Source organism: Oncorhynchus kisutch, linkage group LG9 (genome assembly GCF_002021735.2).
Source record: "Oncorhynchus kisutch isolate 150728-3 linkage group LG9, Okis_V2, whole genome shotgun sequence".
Classification (NCBI taxonomy): Eukaryota; Metazoa; Chordata; class Actinopteri; order Salmoniformes; family Salmonidae; genus Oncorhynchus; species Oncorhynchus kisutch.
In genome coordinates, this window is record NC_034182.2 from 24,199,569 (window position 1) to 24,216,160 (window position 16,592).

Genomic DNA, 16,592 nt, shown 5'->3' on the forward strand with positions numbered 1-16,592 from the left:
TCTCTGCATGTGTTGTTCCCACTGTGAAGCATGGAGGAGGTGTGATGGTGTGGGGATGCTTTGCTGGTGACACTGTCAATTTGTTATTTAGAATTCAAGCCACACTTAACCAGTATGGTTACCACAGCATTCTGCAGCGATACGCCATCTCATCTGGTTTGCGCTTAGTGGGACTATAATTTGTTTTTCAATAGGACAATAATCCAAAACACACCTCCAGGCTGGTTAAGGGCTATTTGACCAAGAAGGAGAGTGATGGAGTGCTGCATCAAATGACCTGGCCTCCACAATCACCCAACCTGATCCCAATTGAGATGGTTTGGGATGAGTTGGACCACAGAGTGAAGATAAAGCAGCCAACAAGTGCTCAGCATATGTGGGAACTCCTTCAAGACTGCTGGAAAAGCATTCCTCATGAAGCTGGTTGAAAGAATACCAAGAGTGTGCAATGCTGTCATCAATGCAAAGGGTGGCTACTTTGAAGAATCTAAAATATATTTTGATTCGTTTAACACTTTTTTGTTTACTACATGTGTATATGTACATGTGCACATATGTGTTATTTCATAGTTTTGATGTCTTCAATATTATTCTACAATGTAGAAAATTATCAAAATCAAGAGAAACCCTTGAATGAGTTGGTGTGTCCAAACTTTTGACCGGTACTGTATACAGTGCATTCGGAAAGTATTCAGACCCATTGACTTTTTCCACATTTTGTTACATTACAGCAGTATTGTAAAATATATATTTTTTCATTTCACACCCAATACCACTGAATGACACATTTTTGTTGAATTTTTTGCAAATGTATTAAAAATAGTAAACTGAAATACGTTATTTAAATGAGTATTCCGACCCTTTGATATGAGACACGGAATTGAGCTCAGGTGCATCCTGTTTCCATTGATCATCTTTGAGATGTTTCTACAACTTGATTGGAGTCCACCTGTAGTACATTCAATTGATTGGACATGATTTTGAAAGGCACACACCTGTCTATATAAAAGGTCCCACAGCAATTTGGGGAGATGGGCCTTGGTCAGGAAGGGGACCAAGATCCCGATGGTGACTGACAGAGCTCCACAGTTCCTCTGTGGAGATGGGAGAACTCTCCAGAAGGACAACCATCTCTGCAGCACTCTACCAATCAGGCTTGTATGGTAGAGTGGCCAGACGGAAGACACTCCTCAGTAAAAGGAACCTTGACAGCTCACTTGGAGTTTGCCAAAAGGCACCTAAAGGACTCTCAGACCATGAGAAACAAGATTCTCTGGTCTAATGAAACCAAGATTGAACTCTTTGGCCTGAATTCCAAGCGTCACGTCTGGAGGAAAACTGGCACCATCCCTAGCATGGAAGTGGCAGCATCAGAGCCCGGACTTGAACCCAATCGAACATCTCTGGAGAAACCTGAAAATAGCTGTACAGCGACACTCCTCATTCAACCTAACAGAGCTTGAGCGGATCTGCAAAGAAGAATGGGAGAAACTTGCTAAATACAGGTGTGCCAAACTTGTAACGTCATATCCAAGAAGACTCGAGGCTGTAATCGCTGCCATAGGTGTTTCAACAAAGTACTGAGTAAAGGGTGTGAATACTTATGTAAATGTGATATTTCCATCTTTAATCGTTTTTGCAAAATGTTCTGAACCAGTTTTTGCTATGTCATTATGGGGTATTGTGATGTCATTATGGGGTATTGTGATGTCATTATGGGGTATTGTGATGTCATTATGGGGTATTGTGATGTCATTATGGGGTATTGTATGTAGATTGAGGGGGAAAACAATTTAATCCATTTTAGAATAAGGCTGTTATGTAACAAAATGTGGAAAAATTCAGCGGGTCTGAATACTGAGTATTTTGTTTTAATGACAAATAAAATCAATCAATCAATCCAAACTGTGCAGCGGCCAATTGTGAGTTGAAAAGAGACATCTGTTACCAAACACAAACATTTAATGACATTCAGAGATTGTCAATCCAAGCCTTCGATACTGGGTAAGCCTACAAGGTAGCGAGAAATGTATTTTCTGTTTGTCAAGATTGACATAGTCTATTTATTGTGGTGTTGAAAATGCAAACCATGATATGGAGGTGCCCCTAGTCTGTATTATCTTTTTCATTGGTTGTGTGGTGCATTGTCACAGAAACCTGATGGTGGAAAATTTGTTTACATATTGTCCCCAGCCCAAGGTGCACCTGTGTAATGATCATGCTGTTTAATCAGCTTCTTGGTATGCCACACCTGTCAGGAGGATGGGTTATCTTGGCAAAGGAAAAATGCTCACTAACAGGGATGTAAACAAATTGGTGCACAGAATTGGAGAGAACAAAAATGTAAATGCAACATGTAAAGTGTTAGTCATGTTTTATGATCTGAAATAAAAGAACCCAGAAATGTTCCATATGCGCAAAAAACGTTCTCTCCAATTTTGTGCACCAATTTGTTTACATCCCTGTTAGTGAGCATTTCTCCTTTTCCAAGATAATCCATCCACTTGACAGGTGTAGCATATCAAGAAGCGGATTAAACAGCATGACCATTACACAGGTGCACCTTGTGCTGGGGACAAAAGGCCATTCGAAAATGCCACAGAATTTTTGATGAAGCGTGCAATTGGCATGCTGACTGCAGGAATGTCCACCAGAGCTGTTGCCAGAGAATTAAATGTTAATTTCTCTACCATAAGCCGCCTCCAATGTCATTTTAGAGAATTTGGCAGTACGTTCAACCGACACAACACAGACCACGTGTATGGCATCGTGTGGGCGGGCGGTTTGCTGATATCAATAGTGAACAGAGTGCCCCATGGTAGCCGTGGGGTTAGGGTATGGGCAGGCATAAGCTACGGACAACGAACATAAATGCATTTTATTGATGGCAATTTGAATGCACAGAGATACTGTGACGAGATCCTGAGGGCCATTGTCATGCCATTCATCCGCCGCCATCACCTCATAGTTCAGCATGATAATGCACAGCCCCATGTTGCAAGGATCTGTACAAAATTCCTGGAAGCTGAAAATGTCTCAGTTCTTCCATGGACTGCATACTCCCCAGACAAGTCACCCATTGAGAAAGTTTGGGGTGCTCTGGATCGACATGTACGACAGTGTTCCAGTTCTCGCCAATATTCAGTAATTTCGCACAGCCATTGAAGAGCAGCGTGACAACATTCCACAAGCCACAATCAACAGCCTGATCAACTCTATGCGAAGATGATGTGTTGCGCTGCATTAGGCAAATGGTGTTCAGACCAGATGCTGACTGGTTTTGTGGTCCATGACCCTACTTTTTAAAACGTATCTGTGAACAACTGCTGCATATCTGTATTCCCAGTCATGTGAAATCCAAGAATTTGTGGCCAAATTTACTTCTTTAAATTGACAGATTTGTATTTTTTACTGTAACTCAGTAAAATCTTTGAAATTGTTGCATGTTGCGTTTATATTTTTGTTCAATGTAATTATAAATATGGCATCAAAATGTTGAAAATCTGATTTCCCCCTAGCTGATCATTTTCTGCAGCCTGCTCTGATCGTAGTGTAATGAAACAGGCAGACAGAGTGAGTGAGCTTGTCCTGTGGTGTTAGGTGAATCCCCAACCTTCATGCCCATAGCCCTGAGTGGCATCAATTGTGCCACCAAAGCATGCTGAAGTGGCTACAGTTGTTAGTTTTGGTCATAAACATTATTTTGAGTAAATTCTATGAGGGGGGGAGCATGTTACATTTTTCTGACACTGCAAAGGGAGAGTCATGTGAGGGGGGGGTTCATAATGTTTTTAGGACAGCTTGAGTTGGGGATCAGCCCCTCCCCTCCAGTTAATTTAAATCGGTCCCTAAATTATTCAAATGTAAATCTGTGTGTGTGCGCAGAGATACACACTTGTTCCTCTCAGATGGTCCTGGTGAAATCTGGTCCTTATTCCAGTAACCTGATGACATATATTGGCCTATTTGGGAATTGAACAAGTGTACTGTACATATTCCGAACTGCTTATGGAGGGAGCCAAGGACTAGAGAGAAATACGAGACAATCAGGCAGACTGAAGGAAAACTTTACCAAACAGAACACAGAGCCAGGTAGAACATTGAGATGAGGGAAGTAACACTGAATCAAAGTAGAATAATGTAGAGACTGACAAAAGGCTAAATTCAGACTAGGTTAACTTATTTTTATTTTACCAGTTTGCTGTAATAATAGATTTTTTTAAATGCATACCTGAATGGATAGAGGCAAATATGCAATACTTTACTGATAAATAACAAGTAATTCAGTGTCACACAGCAGAACAGCCTATGGTATAAAAATATGACAAAATATAAAATAAAATGACCCACGTTTCCTGTAATAATTGATAACATTATTTTGCATACGTAAATGGATAAATATGTAATGAGTTATTGATCACTAAGAAATAATTCAATGTCACATAGCAGAATATGGTAGGAAAATACATAATACAACAAAATATCAAATGAAAGTGACAAAACGATCAAATAAAGTGTATATGCTCACAATATTATTCAGTGTAAAGGTTCATATTCAAAACCCAACACTGTTCATCCTCAACTATAACACTGGTGTCAAGCTTCAACTAGTTTTTTTCTGAACAGCTTGTTGTGTGCAGCTAGTACATCTTTCTGAAAAATGTACTTATTATTTGTCAAATGCTTCACCCCTCTGAACGCATCTCTAGAGTAAACCCTCTCATGTAGCCCCACTGCTTAGTCATTTTCCGGTAAACTGCACTGATAACGCCAACCGTATAACTGAGGTACTGTAGCCTAGCAGCCTACTGGTTAAAGTGCATGGTGTCCTATTCTTGGTGGGTTTGGAATATGAAGGGCACTGTCCGGACTTGTTGTGCATGCTCTCCTCACTGAATAGACTGTATCCCGGTGGTTATCAATATTGTGATATTTCTAATTAAGGCTGCTATCCTACTTTTTAAATGCATGAAAACATTTGGCCACAACATTCTAACCGGCGACACCGTCTCTAATCCTGCCTCAGCTCGCAAATCTCACAGCTAATACCCGCGGAGAAAATTATTCATTTTTTGGCTCTGGGGAAGAGGCGTTCGATTCGGTCGCTCAGCCTCCTTCATTACACACAAACAAGTTCTGGTCGGGGTGATGGCTCTTCACCAAAAAATTGTCTGTTTCTCTCACGAACTGGTAGAATTGAACTTGGGCGCGAGGTCCTTCCGCACAATCATGTCCAGCAGGGCTCGTTTCTGGTAGGACTTAGCTTTGTTGTTCACCTCACTCTATGCGGGGTGATAAGAGACTTTATAAAGCCTCGGAAACCGTACCACGGTGTGGCTGCCTTTACGCGGAACCCAAACCGGCTTCGCGCGTGCGCCATCGTGCATAAATGTATTTTGTCCCCCCACACCAAACGCGATCACAACACGCAGGTTAAAATATCAAAACAAACTCTGAACCAATTACATTAATTTGGGGACAGGTCGAAAAGCATTAAACATTTATGGCAATTTAGCTAGTTAGCTTGCACTTGCTAGCTAATTTGTCCTATTTAGCTAGCTTGCTGTTGCTAGCTAATTTGTCCTGGGATAAAAAACATTGAGTTGTTATTTTACCTGAAATGCACAAGTTGCTCATATCCGCCAATTAATCCACACATAAAATGGTCAACTGAATCGTTTCTAGTCATCTCTCTTCCTTCCAGGCCTTTTCTTCTCTTGACTTTATATTGTGATTGGCAACTTTCATAAATTAGGTGCATTACTGCCACTGATCTCGGTTGTCTTTCAGTCACCCAGGTGAGTATAACCAATGAGTAGATGGCACGTGGGTACCTGCTTCTATAAACCAAGGAGGAGATGGGAGAGGCAGGACTTGCAGCTCGATCTGCGTCAGAAATAGAACTGATTTCTATTTTAGCCCTTGGCAACACAGACGCTCGCATGGAGCAGTGTGGGTGCAATAATTTAATAACATATTTCTACATTTATTTTGCAACGCTCGCGCATGGTGTAGTCAGCCTGTTACTAATGTCTGCGTTGAGTGTTAATTAAAGTCATAATGTGCATAGTTTACATTAATTAAATCTCAACCATAAATGTTAGAAACATACAATTTTTCCTGTGCAAGCAGACATTCCGACGTACCCACATTTAACTATAATGTAGCCCACGCGTGTGTATTTCCTGTTATCGCTAAGGGCCTAGAAAACATGATGTCCAATCTATAGTTAATCTGTCTTTCCCTCAACACCTCATGGTATGTTATTTTATCTCGCTGTATACAGATCTAAACATTGTTAGCCAATCACATACTGTGTTGTTACCAGTTCCCAGTTGCCAAAATCAGACAACCAATAATTGTTGGGTCCACTGCTTTCAGTCGAATAGAGGTGCTATTCGGGCTCCTTAGGATGTTTTTTATTTATTTTTTATTTCACCTTTATTTAACCAGGTAGGCTAGTTGAGAACAAGTTCTCATTTGCAACTGCGACCTGGCCAAGATAAAGCATAGCAGTGTGAACAGACAACAAAGAGTTACACATGGAGTAAACAATTAACAAGTCAATGACACAGTAGAAAAAAAAGGGGGAGTCTATATACATTGTGTGCAAAAGGCATGAGGAGGTAGGCGAATAATTACAATTTTGCAGATTAATAACACTGGAGTGATAAATGATCAGATGGTCATGTACAGGTAGAGATATTGGTGTGCAAAAGAGCAGAAAAGTAAATAAATAAAAACAGTATGGGGATGAGGTAGGTAAAAATGGGTGGGCTATTTACCGATAGACTATGTACAGCTGCAGCGATTGGTTAACTGCTCAGATAGCAGATGTTTGAAGTTGGTGAGGGAGATAAAAGTCTCCAACTTCAGCGATTTTTGCAATTCGTTCCAGTCACAGGCAGCAGAGAACTGGAACGAAAGGCGGCCAAATGAGGTGTTGGCTTTAGGGATGATCAGTGAGATACACCTGCTGGAGCGCGTGCTACGGATGTCCCTTAGGATGTCCCTTCAGTCGAATAGAGCAGTTCATAGACTTTCCCATGGGGTCTGTGCAATTCGGGATCCTTGGGATGTTCCTACCTCTAACAAGTATAAATGTAAAATGGTTAGGTTTAGTGTTAGTTTAGGGTAAGGAAGTCCCAAGGAATCCGGATAGCAGTGACCATTCATAGAGTGAGAGACTGGCACGATATTTGAGACCTCCACAGCGACACACATTCTTTTGTTTGATTTTTATTTACAGCCAGCAGAAGCGATTTTCGAGTGTCTGTCATAGATAGTTTCCTTAGAGACGATGAAAATAATTACCAAGATGTCCTTGATCCAACTGAGGAGTAAGTAGGCTATATTTAAGTTGTGATTATCGTTAGGAAATATTTAGGCCTACTGTGTTTATAAGTCCAATTTGATTTATTTGAAAGAATGATGTTTTTGTTGATAACGTATTGTCGAAAGCACGTAGGCAATATTATTTACTGTGTCGATAGGGGAGTAGGCTAGTGTACATTTGTCTTGTAAAAGACACAAACACATAATCTAATCAAAGATAGTGTTGCTCCTATTGAAATGTAATGTGTTTTTAGTGTGTATTCTGTTGCATAAAAAATTTCACTTTTGCCTATTAGATCAATTTCAGTGTGCGCATGTCTGATTTGACTTAATCCATGTTCAGAAGAGGCCATTCCATGTCTTTATTGCTTTGTATGAGAAGGCAGTTTGGTAGAAGGTGGTAGACCGTTTGAGGTCGCTACAATCACCCCTGGAGGAGGTTCTTGGGACACTGCTATTTAAGTCTGAGCAGAGGTTGACGAAAACATTCAAAGGTGGTGATGCTATATTGCGTTTTATTTTGAAAACCAGGCAGATGTTGGAGTAGAGAATGAAATAGTGTAAACTGAACAGGTTGAACTTGTTGAGTACACTCTTAGAAAAAGCGGTTCCAAATGCTTATACGGCAGTCCCCATAGAAGAACCGCTTTTGGTTTGAGTAGCAACCCTTTTAGTTTCCATGTAGAACCATCTGTGGAATGGAACACAAAAGGGTTCTACCTAGGCACCAACGGGGTTCTACCTGGAAACAAAAAGGGTTCTCTTATGGGGACAGCGGGAGAATCCTTTTAGGGTCTAGATGGCACCTTTTTTCCTGAGCGTAGGCCTATATTACCGTGGTCTTCTATTAAAAAAAAATTATGCAACAGGCCCTGTGCTTCTCCTGGAGGATCACCAACTCAGTATGACTAAAATGAGCAGTTCTAATTTGCACCGTTATGCAATTATTACGAGACTGGATACAAGTAGCTAATTCTGGCAACATATGTTCAAGCATTCATTTATTGAGGCAAGCAGATCAGAGATGTCAAGGTGGTACACAAGAGTATGCTACAGTATGTGTATAGTGTACATAACCACTACCAATAGACATTTTTAAATAAGCATTTAGTCAACCAAATAATCACTCTGTAAAACACGGAATGCAGTTACTCTATTGAACTAGTAGGATGAAAGAATTTACACTCAGACAATTAGTGTACATGAAATACATTATACATTATGGAATAACAGAGTATATGACTATCACCAATAGGTTAAAACAACGTGGTAACACGTGTCTTCAGTTCAGAATAGTCTCCAAGTGAAAATGTGTGTCTAACACACATGAGCTTGGTAGCAAGTTCTCAAAGTATGACCAAATTCACTGTCCTTTTAACCAAATTCAAGCAGAAATTCACACCGAACCCGAAATCAACATTTATTTGCACTTTGCTAGTTATTACAAAAGACAGGAAAACACAGCCAGATTCAAATCTAATCAACTCAATGTAAATGATAGGAGCGAATCCTTCTGTTGGTCCCTCTTTGAACTATCAGCTGCCTGACAAACAAAATAACACTCCGTGTAACAACAAATCCATAGCACTTACAGTACGATAAAATATACAGTTAAATTGCCTGTGGCTATAGATACTTTTGTACCTGTTTCCTCCAGCATCTTCACAAGGTCCTTTGCTGTTGTTCTGGGATTGATTTGCACTTTTCGCACCAAAGTACTTTCATCTCCAGGAGACAGAACATGTCTCCTTCCTGAGTGGTATGTATGCCAGTTGCGTGGTGTTTATACTTGCATACTATTGTTTGTACAGATGAACGTGGTACCTTCAGGCGTTTGGACATTTCTCCCGAAGATGAACCAGACTTGTGGAGGACTACAATTTGTTTTCTGAGGTCTTGGCTGATTTCTTCTGATTTTCCCATGATGTCAAGCAAAGAGGCACTGAGTTTGAAGGCAGGCCTTGAAATACATCTACAGGTACACCTCAAATGATGTCAATTAGCCTATCAGAAGCTTCTAAAGTCATGACATAATTTTCTGTAATTTTCCAAGCTGTTTAAAGGCACAGTCAACTTAGTGTATGTACATTTCTGCCCCACTGGAATTGTGATACAGTGAATTATAAGTGAAATAATCTGTGTGTAAACAAATGTTGGAAAAAATACTTGTCGTGCACAAAGTAGATTTTCTAAACGACTTACCAAAACTATAGTTTGTTAACAAGAAATTTGTGGAGTGGTTGAAAAGCGAGTTTTAATGACTCCAACCTAAGTGTATGTAAACTTCCGACTTCAATTGCATACAAATTCATATCTCTTTACGAACTCTTGAACAATCCAAACATGACAATTTAATTCACACACCTCTCCTGGCGCAGTGACCCCCGAACTTCCATGGGAACGCCAGCAAGTCAGGCGTATTATCACCTTCTCATCCTTCCACTACAGTGGTCATTTATGGAAAACAATTGAAAAATCATGCCAAATAGTGTCCCCCTGCAAGAACGGTTTTGGGGTTTCCAGGACTGCCGAAACAGTGAAAAAGAACACTGTCCGAAGATGCTTTTCTTTTTCAGGCCCCAGAGCCTGTAGGATGGGCGTTGGCAGTTTGTTAATTATTTGGCCTGATATAAAGCCAGGGCAGTGGGTGGCGACATGCGCTTGTGACATTTGTTTGCAGACCGCCATAGTATCAAAGAAGAAGACCTCGTATGTAGTCTAACAAACGTTAGAAGAAGAAGATGGCGAGTGTTTATTTTTCTTTACCATATATTTGTCTTTATATAACAACATATTGTTAAATAGGGATAAATAATTTAAGATGTTTTGGGATTTAAATTGATAGCTAACGTTACTTTTTTACTTACATCAGCCTAGCTAACGTTAGCCAGACAGTTTTGTTTAACTAACGTTAGCTAGCTAATTGTTTTTGTTGCTTTCAGTTTGTATGTAACGTTAGCTTGCACTTCAATCGCATCCCTCGAGGAGGTCTTATTTCATCTTTCCAACCAGGCGAAGTACTATGGCACCGCTGATCTCGACAAGAGGCGCAACATTCGTAGAGGGCAGAAATGCACTATTCAGGGTAGAGGCCGATTAATTAGGGCCGATTTCAAGTTTTCATAACAATCGGAAATAGTCCGATTTGCCAATTTTTATTTATTTTCTTTCTCCCCACCTTTATTTAATCTTTATTTAACTCGGCAAGTCAGTTAAGAACATATTCTTATTTTCAATGATGGCCTAGGAACGGTGGGTTAACTGCCTCATTCAGGGGCAGAAAGACAGATTTTCACCCTGTCAGCTCGGGGGACACAATCTTGCAACCTTACAGTTAACTAGACCAATGCAATAACGACCTGCCTCTCTCTCGTTGCACTCCACAAGGAGACTGCCTGTTACGCAAATGCAGTAAGCCAAGGTAAGTTGCTAGCTAGCATTAAACTTATCTTATAAAAAAACAATCAATCATAATCACTAGTTAACTACACATGGTTGATGATATTACTAGATATTATCTAGCGTGTCCTGTGTTGCATATAATCTGACTGAGCATACAAGCATACAAGTATCTAAGTATCTGACTGAGCGGTGGTATGCAGAAGCAGGCGCGTAAACATTCATTCAAACAGCACTTTCGTGCTTTTTGCCAACAGCTCTTAGTTGTGTGTCAAGCATTGCGCTGTTTATGACTTCAAACCTATCAACTCCCAAGATGAGGCTGGTGTGACCGAACTGAAATGGCTGGCTAGTTAGCCCGTGCTAATAGCGTTTCAAACTTCACTCGCTCTGAGCCCTGGGGTGGTTGTTCCCCTTGCTCTGCATGGGTAACGCTTCGATGTGGTGGCTGTTGTCGTGTTGCTGGTTCGAGCCCAGGGAGGAGCGAGGAGAGAGACGGAAGCTATATACTGTTACACTGGCTATACTAAAGTGCCTATAAGAACATCCAATAGTCAAAGGTTAATGAAATACAAATGGTATAGAGGGAAATAGTCCTATAATAACTACAACCTAAAACTTCTTACCTGGGAATATTGAAGACTCATGTTAAAAGGAACCACCAGCTTTCATATGTTCTCATGTTTTGAGCAAGGAACTGAAACGTTAGCTTTCTTACATAGCACATATTGCACTTTTACGTTCTTCTCCAACACTTTGTTTTTGCATTATTTAAACCAAATTGAACATGTTTCATTATCTACTTGAGGCTAAATAGATTTTATTGATGTATTATATTAAGTTAAAATAAGTGTTAATTCAGTATTGTTGTAATTGTCATTATTACAAATACATTTTTCATTTATTTTTAAATCTGCCGATTAATCGGTATCGGCTTCTTTTGGCCCTCCATTAATCGGTATAGGTATCTGCGTTGAAAAATCATAATGGTCGACCTCTAATTCAGGGTAACATTAAGCAGTTCGCTTCTATTACATAACTGGAAGGATTTAGCTATGAACAGCCATTTTCCATCTAGGTAGTTGATCATCCAGAAGTTGCTAGTTATACATTTAGTTATATGTTATATGACTGTCATATTGAGGTGTCTAGTTATAAGTTAACTCTGATCAATCAAATGGATAGGTCTAAGCAATTGTGGTCATTCCAACTGCCCTTAACTTGGTGTCTTTGCTCGACAGACACACAGACAAAGAGAGAGTAGGGAGAAATAAAGGGTGAGAATGAAAGAGAGGTGGGAAAAGAGTGAAAGACGGAGAGAAAGTCAGTTGTGCAAAATGACTTAGACTTGAGTACTACAACAACTCTTGTCTTCAAACTTGTTAGGCAATCACATGTACCTACGGGGGAAGGATGGCCAGCCACACAGATGGGTGATTTTCACTGAGGAGAAGGAACCCAATGCTGACCGAGATGCATGTTGGCCATTTCTGAGTGAAGCGCATGATTGCCAAAATCAACATACACTTTTTTGCATGGGATTGTCAAGGATGTGGACAGCTGGGCATGTGTAATAACAGTTTGTTCATCGATCACATTCTATTATATCTCAAATTTGTTATGATTTCAATACCCATGAAGGTCTGTAAAGGAAGAGAATGTACTTAACTCTACACTCCCTTCTGTAACCCATTTAAAAAGGCTGCTTGGAACCCAAAATGTATTTTCTTGTGTATGATACCCATCAAGGACCAGACTGGCGAGGCCACCTCCAAGGCGATGATGTCTTCTACACCCATGGTTCTCCTGAGGTCATCTTGCGTGACCGAGGTTGTGTACTCTGGAACAAGGTACGGGGGTCATAGGTTATATTCTTTTTTTACAATTCGATTTTGTTTTTCCCATGGTACATAACCAGACATTTCAATATATTCCATTGTCAGTAGATATCCCTTTCCTACCCCCTCCTCCAGGTTTGGATGAACGGACCAACCACACCCTCGAGTGCCATGGGAAAGGCCTTGACGGGTTCCTAGGAATGGTGGCAGAACAACCTGAAGGTAATTATCTTTGCACCCAACGTTAGCGTCCAGGCCTCCAGAGTACTCAACCTTTTTCCGACTGTACGGACGGGATCCACAGCTGTTTACTGAGGTAAACAATGCATTTGCATATAAAAGTATTGCCTATGCTGTAGTATAAAAAAAATGTGTGATTGACTTAGTGTTTTTCTATTGCTTTTTGTATAACGTACTTTTGAGATCACTGATACTCCACCTGATGTGGTGGAAGTTCTCTGAATCTCTGAATGATCCAATGTTGACCTAAATGACTAATGATGATAAATACAATCCACCTGTGTGTAATCAAGTCTCCGTGTAAATGCACCTGCACAGTGATAGTCTCAGAGGTTCGTTAAAAGCGCAGAGAGCATCATGAAGAACAAGGAACACACCAGGCAGGTCCGAGATACTGTTGTGAAGAAGTTTAAAGCCGGATTTGGATACAAAAAGATTTCCCAAGCTTTAAACATCCCAAGGAGCACTGTGCAAGCGATAGTATTGAAATGGAAGGAGTATCAGACCACTGCAAATCTACCAAGACCTGGCCGTCCCTCTAAACTTTCAGCTCATACAAGGAGAAGACTGATCAGAGATGCAGCCAAGAGGCCCATGATCACTCTGGATGAACTGCAGAGATCTACAGCTGAGGTGGGAGACTCTGTCCATAGGACAACAATCAGTCGTATATTGCACAAATCTGGCCTTTATGGAAGAGTGGCAAGAAGAAAGCCATTTCTTAAAGATATCCATAAAACTGTTGTTTAAAGTTTGCCACAAGCCACCTGGGAGACACACCAAACATGTGGAAGAAGGTGCTCTGGTCAGATGAAACCAAAAAAGCTCATCACCCTGAACACCCTATCCCCACTGTCAAACATGGTGGTGGCAGCATCATGGTTTGGGCCTGCTTTTCTTCAGCAGGGACAGGGAAGATGGTTAAAATTGATGGGAAGATGGATGGAGCCAAATACAGGACCATTCTGGAAGAAAACCTGATGGAGTCTGCAAAAGACCTGAGACTGGGACGGAGATTTGTCTTCCAACAAGACAATGATCCAAAACATAAAGCAAAATCTACAATGGAATGGTTCAAAAATAAACATATCCAGGTGTTAGAATGGCCAAGTCAAAGTCCAGACCTGAATCCAATCGAGAATCTGTGGAAAGAACTGAAAACTGCTGTTCACAAATGCTCTCCATCCAACCTCACTGAGCTCGAGCTGTTTTGCAAGGAGGAATGGGAAAAAAATTCAGTCTCTCGATGTGCAAAACTGATAGAGACATACACCAAGCGACTTACAGCTGTAATCGCAGCAAAAGGTGGCGCTACAAAGTATTAACTTAAAGGGGGCTGAATAATTTTGCACGCCCAATTTTTCAGTTTTTGATTTGTTAAAAAAGTTTGAAATATCCAATAAATGTCGTTCCACTTCATGATTGTGTCCCACTTGTTGTTGATTCTTCACAAAAAAATACAGTTTTATATCTTTATGTTTGAAGCCTGAAATGTGGCAAAAGGCCGCAAAGTTCAAGGGGGCCGAATACTTTCGCAAGGCACTGTAAGAGATGCATTTGTAATAATATGAAATGTAATTGCATTTATTTCTATTATCAGTCAAGGCGTGACTGAACATGGACAAGGCATATGAGAAAAAGGAGAGCCACCGGAGGAGAATCAAGGGGACCAAGTGCTTCGACATCCGGGCAAATGACTTGGCTTGGAAGAAGGACGAAAGGAAGGCGAGACCCGGGAAAGCTTGGTGCTCTTTCCCTCCTAGCTGGGCTCACCATCCGTTAAGGTGAATATTGCATTTCAGGTGATAACTATTTCCAATTGCCTACTCGTGGTGGGTGGCATCACCATGCTGTCAGCAGTATCAACACTGGCCCAGTGGTTTCTCCAAATAGTAAATCTCAAGGTTAACCACTGGGTCACGCTAAGTAACCACCACTTCCACGTACGTACCATTAAGGTGTAGGACCCCAGTGGTCATGACACCACCCTGGAGTTTCTCACAACTCATCTCTCTATCTTTTCCAGGGACAATCCCTTACCAACCCCACTGACATCAAAAATGAGCCAGGTATCCTTTCTTTTCTGTCTGCCGTTAACATTATTGCATGTCTAATCAAACATATAGTCAACCACAAGGGGGTACTAATGAGCTATATATATTTTTTTAATCATAATAGAGGACTAATGTTTTTTCAGTGTAGATAAGGCAATGCCTGTTTTAAAATGAAAACATGCCAGCCAGACAAGCCAGTGTATGAATCAAATGTATTTACATATGAATAGGGTGGAAATTAGCTGACTTTGTGATCTGTAAGGTAAGTAACAATGTGGTAATTGGTAACAAATATGAAGTGGGGAAAAGTCAGGATCCTAGTCATGGCTTTTGTTTGTCAAACCCTGATTAAATATATATATATATTTTAAAAAATTTTATTTAACCTTTTATTTAAATGTCTATCAAATCTGTAAGCAATTGTGGCCTAAATCAATGACAAACAGCTGAAATGTTCAGGATCTGTGATCAAAACAGGCTGGGGTGTTTTTGGTTCCGTTTAGTCTAATGATATGCAGTAAGAATGCAACTGCACTGAATTGAATAGTCTGATTCAATGGGATTCTCCTGAATAATACATGTTTTTTTATCTGTTAAGCTGTTTTGTCTATGTTGATTTTCAAGAGCTTCTGTATCATGTTTTCTATTTGTATGGCAAACAGGATAGCTGTTTTGACATTGTTTTATTAGGTCATCGAGCTTGTTGCTAGTGATGTAGTCCTCAATGGTACGTTTGATATTTTCCCCTCTTGTGAACAGCACCATGGTGTGGTCCCAAACTGCTTTAGTAAAAAGTCTTCCTGTTATTTTCCAAAGATTAGACTTCCTGCAACCTACTTTAATAACTATACTGAACAAAAATATAAATGCAACAAGTGTTGCCCCCATGTTTCATGAGCTGAAATGTAAGATCCCATGTGATGTTCCATAGCACAAAATAAACATGTTCTTCTCCAATTTTGTGCACAAATCTGTTTACATCCTTGTTAGTGAGCATTGCTCCGTTGCCAAGGTAATCCATCCACCTGACAGATGTGGCATAACAAGAAGCTGATTATACAGCATGATCGTTACACAGGTGCACCTTGTGCTGGAGACAATAATAGACCACTCTGAAATGTGCAGTTTTGTAACACAACACAATGCCACAGAAGTTTTGAGGGAAGGGTGGGCCTGGGAGGTGGGTGGGCCTATTACCTCCCAGACCCACCCATGACTGCGCCCCTGCACAATCATGTAAAACCCATTGATTATGGCATCATTTTTAAAATTTAAATTGACTGATTTCCTTATGAACTGTGACTCAGTAAAATTGTTGCATGTTGTGTTTATATTTTTGTTCAGTATAGAAGGATGACCGGAGGTCCAGGGATAAATAAGCTTTGCTCTTTTATATGATTGTCACTATTTAAATGTCTAAAGGAGCCTGGTGTGCGAAGCAATGTGATGTGCCAACTACGATCTATCCTCACATATGTCTTTTAAAATGATGTCCACCGTGTAAGCTTAGTTCATCCTAGGATGATGTTTCCAACTGAATTCTTTCCATAACCTCCAATCAGAACAAGTTTTGTGTCTTTTATGATGACATCTGACAGAGAAATAGCATCATTAACAGACAGAATACAGAATACAAAGATCCCTTAGTTGTATGAATAAAGCTCTGCAACAGAATCAGTAGATACTCCCCCTCATCTGTGGTTAAGATGCCTTCAAGCGAAGGAAT